Below are 14012 nucleotides of genomic sequence, written 5' to 3' on the forward strand. Positions count from 1 at the left end.
ATTATTAGAATAATGATATCGTCTTGGTTTAGAAGACGATGCGATATCCTCAGCCCCCTCTCACCTTTCACTCTTCGGCTCTTTTGGGGCTCATAGCATCCCAACTTTATTAGTTATTTCAACTACTTTGCCAAAAATCAAATCATATTAACATTCATACAATTGAATAATTAAGGACAAACTATTAGTCCATGTTTTTATTTATTTATTTTTATTTTATATCCCACGTCATCTACTAATGGGTGAATCGTACTTCATAATGTCCAAAAAAATATGATCGTTGATCGTGATTTTTAGTAATTCTCTCGCAGTGGATCTTTCACACATAAACATTTGACCGGACTCTACAAGCAAGACTAGCCTACTCAGTAACACATTAAGACTGATAAAGATAACTTAATTCTTGGAGTTTTCCCGGAAATGATATTGTCACCTAATTGCTAAACCATTAGTTTGGAGGGTTTAGGCTACTTAGGCCTGATATTCTAATGCGAGTGAGGGAATAACAGTTCATTGTTCTGAATGTTATATCACTGTCAATGGTGGGGCTGTTATTGAACCGCCACGATTTTTATGACCGTCCCGAGGGGGGTAGGTTAGTTCCGCATTTGCTACCTACACTAATCCGGGTCCCGTAGGGTGGGTTATAATCTGGTAGGTTAGTTCCGCATTTGACGGCTTAAACAATAGATCTCTTGAAATTCTAAAGAGCAGTGAAGCGTACAAAAAAGCCAGTCAACCGAAATAATCCATAAAAATAAGCAAGATCTGAATGAGTTAAAGTTGAAGTAGCATGTTTCAGTGTCTCTAGTTTTGTATCAAAGCTGATGCAGATATTTCTTGCACCGATCCCAGCCAGTCAAATCATTATCAACTCGGTATGTACCATTAAACTGTGTCTTGCCAACAACCTGCCCTGTGAAGCCGCAATCTTCAAACTAAAAATCCCACTACACCAGCTGTTGCTTAAATACGTATATGTTACAAAATGCTAATAACTGGTAAACTAAACCTGTCATAGGTAAAAAAACTTTAAACTTTGTAGGCATCTTATAACAAATTAAAAATATAAAACAAAACTACTGCACCTGTTGCTCGAAATCGAGCAGTTTTCTAGTACCGGTACAACAGAAGCTATATTAAAACTAGTAGTCTTAATTTTCTATGAGTTTAAAAGACCCTACTAAAAGCGTATGCAACTCATGGAAAGACCTACGCTGATAATAACAGTTATAATAAACACGTCTTCTAGTATCATATTTCAGCATCTGACCTTGTTTTTACTGTTTTCGAAAAATTATTTCCGTCTTACCCATAGCCTAAACCTATACTGATTAAAAATTTCAGTCATTTTTTTTAAAGAGATATTATTTTTCATCAAGTATTACTGATATCCTGCACTAACAGTCTGTCACAGTTTAATTTGCTTCGATTGGTTGCTACAATAACAGTAATTTTTGAAACGACATAAAATAGATGTTCTTCCAGATTTTTTAAATAGCTATTATCACAACTAATCCTAGTGTGTACGGTATCTGTGCAGTATCTTCTATCTATAATATTAAAACGTGATAGGGTTTTTTTATTTCACGATTCTGAATCAACCACTTGACGGATTTTCATGATTTTTGTGTTGAAAGAAAGATAATTTTTGAGAGCTAGGGAATGTCAAAGCCATAATTTTAGTTTAGGGTTTCAGTTTTTTGGAAATTAAGTTTTAAATTTTAAAAATTCTAGCAGCCGACGCTAACATTATACTCTAGCTTTTGGTATTACAGTATAACAACACTGTAAACATTCCGCGTTTTTCGACACAAATTCAGCTTTTGGATGAAAATGAAATGACATATGTAGAATTGACTTATTTATACTATGTGTAATGATATAACCATTTGATAGGTTTATGTAATCGGTAAGGGAATGAAAGTTTATTTAAATATACATAGTAAAATGATAGATGTTTTAATTTATTTTTTTGAGCAGTATTTAAAATATTTAGTTTGTTTTAGTGAAATATAATTAGTTATAACTAACAGCTGGTTGAATAAAAAATATTCTATAGATTTATGAGGTTAGTTTATTTACTCTGAGATTTTGTCATTGATTATAGAAAATCAGTAAGATTCTATAACCATTGCTGTATACGAATCAAAGCTCAGGAATCTTAAAAAAAAAATTATGAGAATTATTTTACTATTCGACTTTTTGAGGAAAGGTTGGGGAAATAACAATGATCACATGTTTTAACTCATCTTGGAAGCTTTTTCTTTACTATCATTTTTGAACTGATTAAACTATGCCTGAATTAGTAATAGATACACTATATACAGTTTTAATGGACTGCTCGATTCCCGTACGTTTGACGTAGGACGGGCCAACAACTCGTTACTACTAAAAAGTCAAATCAGTATTACAGTATTACTAAGTTAATTTTTTTAACATTTATGAAACAGGTGAATTTCCTTACATCCCAAACCTAAAATTTGTAGAGTTTGTATCATCAATATTCCGAATTACTTATCGGATACAAGCGTATCCAATCTTTGGATATTCAACTTCAATATGTTCAATATTCATTCTACGTCGGCTTTTAGTGAGGCTAATTACGTTTGTCTAATGAAGTGTAACCCACCTTTGTCAATATAAATGCGGAACTAACCTACCTACTTAAGGGGCCCACCAGATTCAAATGCGGAACTAACCTACCCATTTATGGCCCTAGGGTCATTATCTGAGGAACTAACCTACCACCGTCCCGAGATACTTGAACCGCCACGATCATTAGAGCGGATTATAAGGGTCAGTTTTGCAGGGTTGAAAAACAGTTGAACTGCCACGCGGGTTCTGCAGGTAGCGAGGGAACTTTTTGAATTATTTATCCCTCCAATTCCCCACTTAGATATAGGATGGACTAGGAGTCAAGATTCAAGGCTACTGCGAGCAATAAACTATGTAGTTCCTAGTACAGAGACACAATGTAAGTATAAGGATATTCGTTTTCTCATAGTTCCTTCCTATTTTTTTTTTTTTTTTTTTTTTTAGAAACATATTAGCCTACGTATTTATTTCTAAGTTTGTACGTTAATTCAGTGTTTTGTGTTAGCCTCATTTTGGGCCTGAAATTCCAGCTCACACATCGACATTTTGATTTTTTGAATGATCGTGGCGGTTCAATTATCTCGGGACGGTCATAAAACTCGTGGCGGTTCAATATTCCCCAATGGTGGTGCAGCCCAAAGCTATTTTTGACCTTTTAGGGATGAGCGAGGGGTCACCAGAAGACTGCCCCTGGACAACTACCCCCCCCCCCCCAAGCAAGTTCCTACGTTATTTTGACGTTAGAGATGAGGGGGGGGGAGTTTTCCTGTCACGGACACTCAAGATTCGTTGTCAAGTCAAACTGTTCTAAACTAACCTAACCTAACCAACCAAACTTGCTGTAACATTTCGAAATTCAGTTTCATATTCCCCACATGGCTTTTCTGTTATCCAACGGAATTACTCTAATTAAAATAATTACAATTGCATAGCATAATTTTGCTAGAGGGGGTAGTATTCCAGTCGCGGACACACCTCCTACAGTATATTGGTTATTTGGTCACGTTTCGCCGTGAGAGGGGGGGGGGTGGTTTTCCAGAGACTATTCCGTATTCCCTGTGCGAGTTTTAAAGTGCAAACCTTAAGTGTCAAATCTATTTGATTTTGTTCGGTCTGGTTGTCGGGAGGCCCAAAGTCTAATTAAGAATAACCAATGATGACTGGACCCGTAACTAACTTGGGGGATATTAATCGTCACTGGTCCAATAAACGAAATTTAGGGCGAGTTTTTCCTTGATACCAAGAAACCAGCTCGAGAACGAACCTTGACTAAGTGTGGTATTATTGCAAACAAGGCTGGGTAGACCGGGATTGCGCCAGTTATGTGAAGGTTAAAAGGGTCAGCCTAGCACGCACCTGGATTGCGCCAAATCTACCCCAGGTAGCCAGGTAAAAGGGTAGTCGGGTAGAAGGGTCGCCGGATGACTGCCCCCCGGAAAACTACCCCCCAAGCAGGTTCCTACGTCATATTGACGTCAGAGACCGGGGGGCAGTTTTCCAGTCACGGACACTCAAATTTAGTTGTCAAACAGTTCTAATCTAACCTAACCTAACCAACCAAACTTGCTGTAACATTTCGAAAATCTGTTTTATATTCACCACATGCCTTTTCTATTATCCAACGGAATTACTCGAATTAAAATTAAAATTACATAGCATGATTTGTCAAGGGGGGGTAGTATTCCAGTCGCGGACACGGCTTCCATATTGGTTATAGTCCTCGCCACCCTAACTTGAGGCAGCCCAAGGCCGCACTAGATATACGGCATGCAGCCTTGGGCTGCCTCAAGTTAGGGTGGCGAGGACTATAGTTAGCAGATTTTGTGACGTCACGTTTCACCTGGGGGGGGGGGTAGTTTTCCGGGGGATAGTATTCCGCATCCCCGGGTAGAAGATGGAATGAAACCTAACCTAACCTAACCCGATAATGAGGGGAGAAACTAAAGTTGAACTTGAATAAATACTGCATTGGCGCAATTACGGTGCGTTTTGGGGTGGTAGATTTGGCAGTGGGGCTTTGCCGGTGTTTACCTGGCCCTAGTGGCGCAATCCCGGTGGACCGACAAGGCTATTTTGACCAAATATATACCAAAAATTCCAGATTGTGGCTATTTATTTGTGATGCCCTTCTTAATTCATTCACCATCTACACAAGTTTTGACTTCGTCTTCACAATTCTTGAAAGTAGGCTAAAGGGGAATATTGTTTACTTCCTTGTGTGAACTTTACGTACAGACACCTTTACCGTTATCACCCGTTATCAGAACGCCATGTTTGATCAAATATCACCGGTTATGTAAACACGGCAGCTTAAAACACATTTTTATTATTTGTAAATAATAGTTCTGTAGGCTTCTTTCCGTGTGACGTAGGGCTAATGAAATGGCACACATTATGAATCTTTCTTACGCGAGAAGTTTGGTTTATCGTCAAGTAGTGAAACTTAAATTATCAGTTGGCGTTGACACTGATCATGTTTTCAATATTCTTGCACATTCGCCTCAATATTATGTATATGTTTTGAAAAGTTTAAATCCCAAATCGTGATAAGACTGAAGGGGACAACATTTAAAAAATGTGTTACAATGTTGAAATGGCAATGTTGATTGAGATAGTGCTTCATATACAAGGTGAACAACTTAAATCCTCCATTGGTATTTCAGAAACTATTAAGTTTCGAGGGAGAACAATTTTTATGGCAATAAAAAACATAAATTCAGTTTTTATTTAAGTTTGAATTGCGGACTGATTCAACACGTATTTTTGTTATTGCAGCTACAAATTTTGTTAAGCTCTGTCGTACAAAAAGAGACATAAAGGTCACACACGGACGGAGTATAATTTCAATGTCACGAATTTCGTAATAGATGCCAAAATGTCTTCAGTTTGGTACTTATACCTCAATCTTGAAATCTTATCACTATATAATTTCTTTGTTTACATTTTTTAAATACAATTATAGCTCAAAGATTCAACATTTTGATCGAAATGCTTTGATAACTAATGTGATCTTTGGAAGGATTCGATAACAGCTGTGGTGTCGATCATGATGAACTGTAGCCGCGATCGCCTGTTGAACAAGTCATTAACCTCAGGGCTATCACGATCGATAAAAAACTCATTGTTTGTAGTAAAATGCGTGATAAATTGACTAGGCCTGATTACATGAAGGTGCTACTGTACTGTACTAGTATTTTTTAATGGAAATTACTATTTATTATCCCCGTTGATCAGTATTACTTGTAAAATATATTGTATCCATTCTGACGTAAAAATTTGATTTCCTAAACTCGTGTCGTAAAATTAAAAAAAAGTTTCTAATGCTAAATTAAAATTTTGCTGGAAAATGTGGATTTTTTGTTTTAGAAAATCAGCAGAGATATTCTCAAAGATAGGGGCGAACAATGAACAAAAGGTAAACCTGGCTAAAAAATAATTGCTTCCTATTATTTTTAATGAGTGGAAATAGTTGCGAATATTAATTCCTCACAAATTTTCCATAGGGTGATCAACAATTGGTATCCCAGAAAATATTAAGTTTAGAGAAACCATTACTTGGACAACTTCAACTATTTTCTTGTGTAATTAAAAATACGAACTCCCACTTTTTCAATAATGACTGCCTTCTCCATTATGGCGGTTATCTTTAAAATTAATTATGGAACAATTTTATTTTATGATTGTTTTATAATTAAAAATGCGTTTTTGCACATTTTTATCTCCACATTTTTCTTTAAAGCTACTTGTTAGCTGCTACAGCGTGTTACACCTAAGAAAAATTGGCTTACTGTGTTCATTCTGCATCCTGTAACTTCTAAACGATGAGTTTTGTGTAAACCTTTAGTTTGTGGTACAGTATTTCGTTGTTGTTTTTTGTTTGTCTAGCCTCACGATTGTAACTAAATCATATTTTATTATTTCCTATAGTTACTCCCAAGACTTAAAACTCCAGCAACGTCATATTTGTCAACCAAGAACGGACGTTTCACAATCCCTCCATGGCGTGTCTGTTTTCCCGCAAGATTTTCCCGGGTAAAAGTGATTGAAGCTGGATCCAATCCATCTGACACGCTCTCACTTACAGAAGCGCGCACACTCACCACAGAGTAAGAAAATGACACCGCAGGTTTATTGGTGACCATGGAGAAATATTATTGGGATATAACTTACGTAGGAAGACCGTTGCTGTCAAAGACTAGGAGACAAGACATTAAGGAAATGTCACAGGGTCGATGATCTTTGATACGTAATCTGGTTCGATTTCCAAAGAAAGTGTCATCTGCTTGTTGTGTTTGAGGACGGTATGATTACTTTTCACGAATCTAACTTAATTAAAATTACAGACACAATAATTGTCTGAAAATATTAAAACTATTGACTTTCGTGCTGAAGATCCTATGCGTAAAAAGTTATAGCATAGATTAAGTAATATAATAACTCATGTATGTTTATAGTCTATTGTTTATCAGTTCAGACAAGGTTCAATCTACTCCAGACGGTATAAAACTATCTAGCTTGGATTTTAATTTTAGCGGCTTTCTAAAATGTCTATAAAATATAACGTAAAAACTGATTTTCAAACATTGCTGATGCTGATAACAATAATCGTAAGTACCAAAAACAACAAAATTTTTACACCCGAATCAAAATTTGCGAACGTTGAAATTATTCAAAACAAATCAAGATAGTAAGTAAAACCCTTTTCAAAAGTTAGAACACATAACCATCTACATATTTCACTGGGATTCAGTTTATAATAACAACAAATTTATTCCTTACTTGTTTTTATGGTCGTATATAACAACTCCTTTATTTTTAAACTAATTTATCACAAAACGATATTTGCTCTGATTATGTAGTGAACTTATATTATTATTGTTTCATTTCTATCCTGTAACTGTTAAAATCTAGAAGGAGCCTGCTCGGACCTACTGCGATGGCTGTCCATTTCTTATTTAGTGCTCTGTGGGGTTGTCCATTTTTACGTCATAACGTTGTACTCTCCTGCACCGGTCCTGATTTCCAGCTTGGAAATCGCCGGTGAATTCATTATGATTACCCCTACCTTAGTACTTCCGACCGGATATGACTATCTATGTAAACCCAGCTGATTACCACTTCCGGTCAGTGTTGCAACTATTTAAAACTTAAGGGTGTTACATGACTGGCAAGTTCTACTAACTTTATAGGTTGAGGTAGATAGGGGATTCGAGTTGTCCGGCAATTTGTTTATTAAAATTTTTTTCGATGAAATATATTTTACTCAGCATTGATTGCAAATATCTTCACGTCTCGAGGCTAGGTTTGCCCATTGCACTGATTTGAAGCAATTTTAATCACTGTACAAGAGTAACTTACTAAATTACTTTTGATCTTTTCATTTAAAACCCTTATCTAGGTGGGGTTGGTACAGGTAGGTGGGGACCAGCATTTCCATGTTTTGTTGCTAGAAGAATAATAATGAACGCAATATTTAATACAATTTTTATTTGATCTGATGGAGCTAATGCAAGTACTGCAAACTAGTTTTAGAAAATATGTCCACAATGACCTGCTGTTATTGTATAACACAATACGTAATGCTATTCAGGGGAAAACTTGGCATTTATTGTCTCCTCTTAGTGAAAACCTTTGAAAATATTTTTGAAAACACACACATTTCGCTTGAAATAAACCAACGTTAATTGTTTTATCAAGAGACACTTTTTTGAGATAAGAAAAGATTACGCAGCTAATAATTCCGCAGACTTCTAAACATCAAACTTGGCTTTTAAATTTTTTCAGTACTAAATAATCAAAATCTTTGAAATATTAGAAACAGCTCTTATATAAAACAAAACCCAACATATTAAAGGCACTCAGTCAATTTAGTGATAAATAAAACTGTGTGATAGATAATTGCAGTTAGTTAAGTTCGTTAGGAGATAATACACAATGAACATTGCAGAGCTGGTGCCAAGGTCAAGCTGTTGACAGATGTTCTACACACATTCAGCTGTCAGAATATTGACAGCACAAACGTCACTGACGGGGAGTGACTTTCAATAAACACGAAGATCCATGAATACAGCCTAATGGCTTACCAGTCTAAGGTATTGTATGAAAGACGAGCCATAGTGTCAATAAGCTATAGCAAACTTCAGACCAAGCAAATATCCAGGTATTAATGTCAAATTTGTTCAACCACGTTGACAATTGTAGAAATTTGTTTTGTTAATTTCTAACTAACTTCGTTTAACTTACCAATAGATAAGTTAAAACGTCCTACTCTTCTACGACGAGAAATTTACTAGATCGGTATATTAAAAACTACCATTTTAACATAAGAGCTATTTGTGTATTAAGAGCGCAAAGTACGCCATTGCCGCTCGAGAACTGTTGTAGATGGCCGCACGAAGCTTAAAGTGCAGGGTGCGGCATGATGCGGTCATACATTTCGAGAACGGCAATGACTGTTTATGCTCATATATATATATATATATATATATATATATATATATATATATTCCTATCACCATACCGTAATAATAAACTTCTTTCATTACATTTTTTATAACACAGATACACTTTTTACTTGTATATAAAATGTCTTTAAGGTTATGTTAGCTTTTTTTAGCTGATGTTATTTGCTTACCGTTGGTTAACGTATCGTATCCGCGGCTGTGGTTGGTGTAGAAACGCCAACAGTGAAATCAGCTGATTAGCGAGCGGGAACGAGCTATTTTGCGTACTGTTTACAGGTTGGGCAATGTGTTCATTTCCATGCAGTTGTAGAAAAAATTAACTATTGACTCGCCATCGGAAAACACCTCGGCAACAAAGACAGCCGCAACAATCAGGCTATTTCCCATTACCTACTGTACAAATATTGTCGAAGAAAGTGATTTTCCAAGAACTGGCATAGAACAACGAGGTGAAGCAAATATTTTAGTTTCTCATTATGAAGTTAATGTTGTTTTATACCGTACGTCAATAGCAAGCATCATAACAATTGATTCTTATAAACGCTTTCTAATTAAGGTCGATTCACACACATCAGTCCAGTCACAGTTCCGTTACAGTCCAGTTGCAGTCCAGTTACAGTCCAGTCACAGTTGCATCCGCAATTTCTCAGTCAATTGTCCGACAGTTGGTTTCAGTCAGTCTTCCGTCTCTAATATTTACAGTAATTTACAGTCAAAAAATTTAAATTTAAAACCTATATTCTATTAAATTATCATTGTTCATCTTGTTAATTGTTACAAACAGTACTCAAAATACAAACGCAACCATTTAAATAACAATAACACTATTTTCTAACCTCAAACAGTTCCGTCAGGCGTCCGAACAATCAAAAAGTATCGTTGGAAAGAAATCTGAAATTGACTGACGGATGCCAGCAGAGTGACTGACGGGACTGCAACGGATGAGTGTAGATAGAGCAATAGAAAATCCATCAAAGAATATTTTTGTTAACTCTGACGTGCCTGAAGTGACTTTACTGTGACGTGCCGTAACTGATGTGTGTGAATCGACCTTTAAGGTCGATTCACACACATCAGTCCAGTCACAGTTCCGTTACAGTCCAGTTGCAGTCCAGTTACAGTCCAGTCACAGTTGCATCCGCAATTTCTCAGTCAATTGTCCGTCAGTTGGTTTCAGTCAGTCTTCCGTCTCTAAAATTCACAGTAATTTATAGTCAAAATTTTAAAGTTATAAACCTATATTCTATCAAATTATCATTGTCCATCTTGTTGATTGTTACAAACAGTACTCAAAATACAAACGCAACCATTTAAATAACAATAACACTATTTTCTAACCTCAAACAGTTCCGTCAGGCGTCCGAACAATCAAAAAGTATCGTTGGAAAGAAATCTGAAATTGACTGACGGATGCCAGCAGAGTGACTGACGGGACTGCAACGGATGAGTGTAGATAGCGCAATAGAAAATCCATCAAAGAATATTTTTGTTAACTGTGACGTGCCTGAAGTGACTTTACTGTGACGTGCCGTAACTGATGTGTGTGAATCGACCTTTAATTGGAAAGTACTGTAGCTGTTCCGTAGTGCCACAGTCGAGTGGCAAGACGACTAAAATAATAGACTTCATGATCCAGCCTGACGAATCTGACCATAAAGTAATAAGTGGGGTTGTGTGGTCTGCTTTTAACATTAACTAATCAAATAAACTTTATAGTGTTGCATTATTTTTTACGATCAACTGTTATGACGTCACTGTAACGGACTCGCCTGTAGAATCAGCTGTCTGCAATGGTCCAGATCAGCTGTTATGTCAGATATTATACAACTCATGTACTCCCGCACTCTCTCCCACTGTCAGGCCCAGGTTTTCCTACTAATGTTTTTGTAGCTTAGTATCATCGACTTTAGGATATTGAAGTAGAATTCAACCAAGTAAATGCACTAGCTGTAGCCTATTTTTGTAAAAAAAGAATAAGGTTAAGCCACCCATTGATGCGTTTCTACCCAAAACCCTACTTTCTCCCGTGGTTGTCGCAGAAATAATTTATGTGCCATAAAAGTTGTAGCTTACAATTTACTACAATTATATGAAACTGTTAGTTTTTTTATCCAGTTTCAATAGGAAACTATAATGACACAGTAATACTGTTTATGTCCACGTCTACAGTGGCTAGGGCATTACAGTAGTTGGTGCTGTGATCTAGCCTACTTGCTGATCATTTGTGTGATATTACTCAAGGGTCTACAGCAACACTCGATTTCGACATTTTTTGCGCCTTAAATCTGGACCTAAGTGTTGTTTCAGCTGGAATACACATGATCCGTTGCGTTTTATTTGGTTATTTTATGTATATTTCCAGTTAGGAAAAAATGCAAAGATTTAAATATTTTTATATAATTTAGTGAAATGATTGTACAGTATATACAGGGTGATTGATACAAGTGTGCCAGCCGTTTTATTCGAAAACTATAAGAGATATAAAAAAAAGTTAAATGGTAAGTGCCTTGGATTTTTTATTTAAAAATTTTTAGTCAAGTATAGTCAAACATAACCTATTTTTACATAGAAGTGAACTTTTAATATAACATTTAATGTGAAGTGACAAATACAACAGTACAACAGCTGACCAGCTGATTTACAGCCAGTGCTGCCAACGTATATCGCGCGCATACGACGTTGCCTGCATGTTACGCGCTCACTATTTCGTGCCTTCACGTTGCAAATCTGGAGTGAGACAAAGTAATTAGAGTGAGACAATGTTAACATTGTCTCACTGATGAGCGAATTGGCCACTTTGCTTTCTCAAATCAGTGAGAGAACATGTACATTGTTAGGTAACTGTAGGAAAAAGAGTTTTTAGTCCTTATGGAGTAAAAATCAGCTGTTGTCAACAGTATACAGTATATACAGGGTGATTGATACAAGTGTGCCAGCCGTTTTATTCGAAAACTATAAGAGATATAAAAAAAAGTTAAATGGTAAGTGCCTTGGATTTTTTATTTAAAAAATTTTAGTCAAGTCAAAAAAATTATTTTAGCCGCCATTTTTCCAATATGGCCGCCAACTTCGATTTTTCTTATGGAACACCCTGTATTTTATGATGTATTCCGGTAGAAAATTTAATTTTAAAACGATTTTATTCTTGTAATTTTTTTCATAAACGTAACCGTTTCAAAGATAATAATGGTTAAAGTTTTGAAATTTCTGCATGAGAAAGAGTTTCGATAAAGGCCTAAGCAAGCATGCCAGCTGTTTAATTCGAAACCCATTCAAAATTTCACAACTTAAACCATTATTATCTTTGAAACGGTTAGGTTTATGAAAAAAATCACAAGAATAAAATCGTCTTAAAATTACATTTTCTACCAGAATAAATTATAAAATACAGAGTGTTCTATAAGAAAAATCAAAGTTGGCGGCCATATTGGAAAATGGCGGCTAAAATAATGTTTTCAACTTTACTACAATTTTTTTATCAAAAAGTCCAAGGCACTTACCATTTAACTTTTTTTGATATCTCTTATGGTTTTCGAATAAAACGGCTGGCACACTTATATCAATCACCCTGTATAGAATACATAAATCCCTGAGATTTACACATTTAAAACGTCCAGAGTAGATCATAGTTTTGTATTTTAAATATGAAATTACAGTTTTTACTTTTAAGTTTGCAATTTACTTGTAGTATTTAGTAAGAAATATTTTACAGCTCGTTCAAATAGATGGGGTGTGTACTTCAGTATCCTCTAGGTCAATTGTTTAGTTTAGTAGAATGACATTTTGGGAGAACAGCTGACTTCAGTAGCTAAGAACACACAACTTACACGAACAAAGCTGTTGTCACATGTTGAACAGCTGATCGTGTAAAGCCAACCACCTGACGGCACCACCCGCATTGTAAACATTAAATCAAGGTGTTATAGGGGTCAAAGATCCAATGCCCAAAACACTTGTCATGATAACTTTTTAATACTACAGCACTATATACTTCTCCTAACGACCAAAATTACTGTAAACGAGTTTTCGTTAAAGAAAGAGGTTGGTTTCTAAAATTAAAATATATTTTAAATAAATCATCATATTAGGAATATAAACAATTCTACTATTCTAACTGCCAATACTTATTATACTTGATTGATTCACGTTCGTACAGATATAATAGTGTGCCGGACCTTTAGGGACATTAGGGTCACAGCATCTGCAACAACTGCAATTAACGACCACAAACTGTTGAAATGTAAATTATTGAAGTATTCGATAAATCTAAAATTATTTGACTTGCACTTTTAGCTTATTAAACCAAACGAGTGGTGAACAATGTATTGATGTTTAATTATTCATCACAATTGTGGAAATGCAATTACTAATGGTGCCTGCACAAGTAAGACGCAGCTCAAATGCACAACAACATTGGTACAGTATCTGGCTATATGAAGGCGGTAGACACGGACCTCAGAGAGTAGGACCAGGAAGTAGGAAGTAGGACAGGTCTACTTCTCGTCTATCCACAGACAGAGGAAATGCAAATACGACCAGCAGAAAACATTACTTATACTTTTGTCGTATAGTTGGACATTGACATTACACATTATCTTATTAGTAGTGGTTCGGATTCCACTATAAACTGTAGGACGTAGGTCCCTTAGTTGCCATTAGCTGTATGGGCTATTAATTAACAGCTGTGTCTAAGCATAGACAGAAATAATTAAATATAGACTTTCAGCCAAGCTGTGGTTACCATAGGTTCTGGTGCACACCGCTGGGAGTGCCGTGTAGTTAAGTAACGCCATAGACTAACCAACACAAGTAGACTTCTCATCCCATTGTAAATTTTGAAGCTCGTTTTTCATGTCTAGTTCATGTACGCCACACTGGGCGCTAGTGTCGACGAAATTTTGTTTATATTATTTTAGGGTTAATTTCTTGATTTGTGCTTTACTGTTTGGT

Source organism: Macrosteles quadrilineatus, unplaced genomic scaffold, assembly GCF_028750875.1.
Source record: "Macrosteles quadrilineatus isolate MER2022 unplaced genomic scaffold, UCM_ALF_1.0 Scaffold_8__2_contigs__length_117827958, whole genome shotgun sequence".
Taxonomy (NCBI): domain Eukaryota; kingdom Metazoa; phylum Arthropoda; class Insecta; order Hemiptera; family Cicadellidae; genus Macrosteles; species Macrosteles quadrilineatus.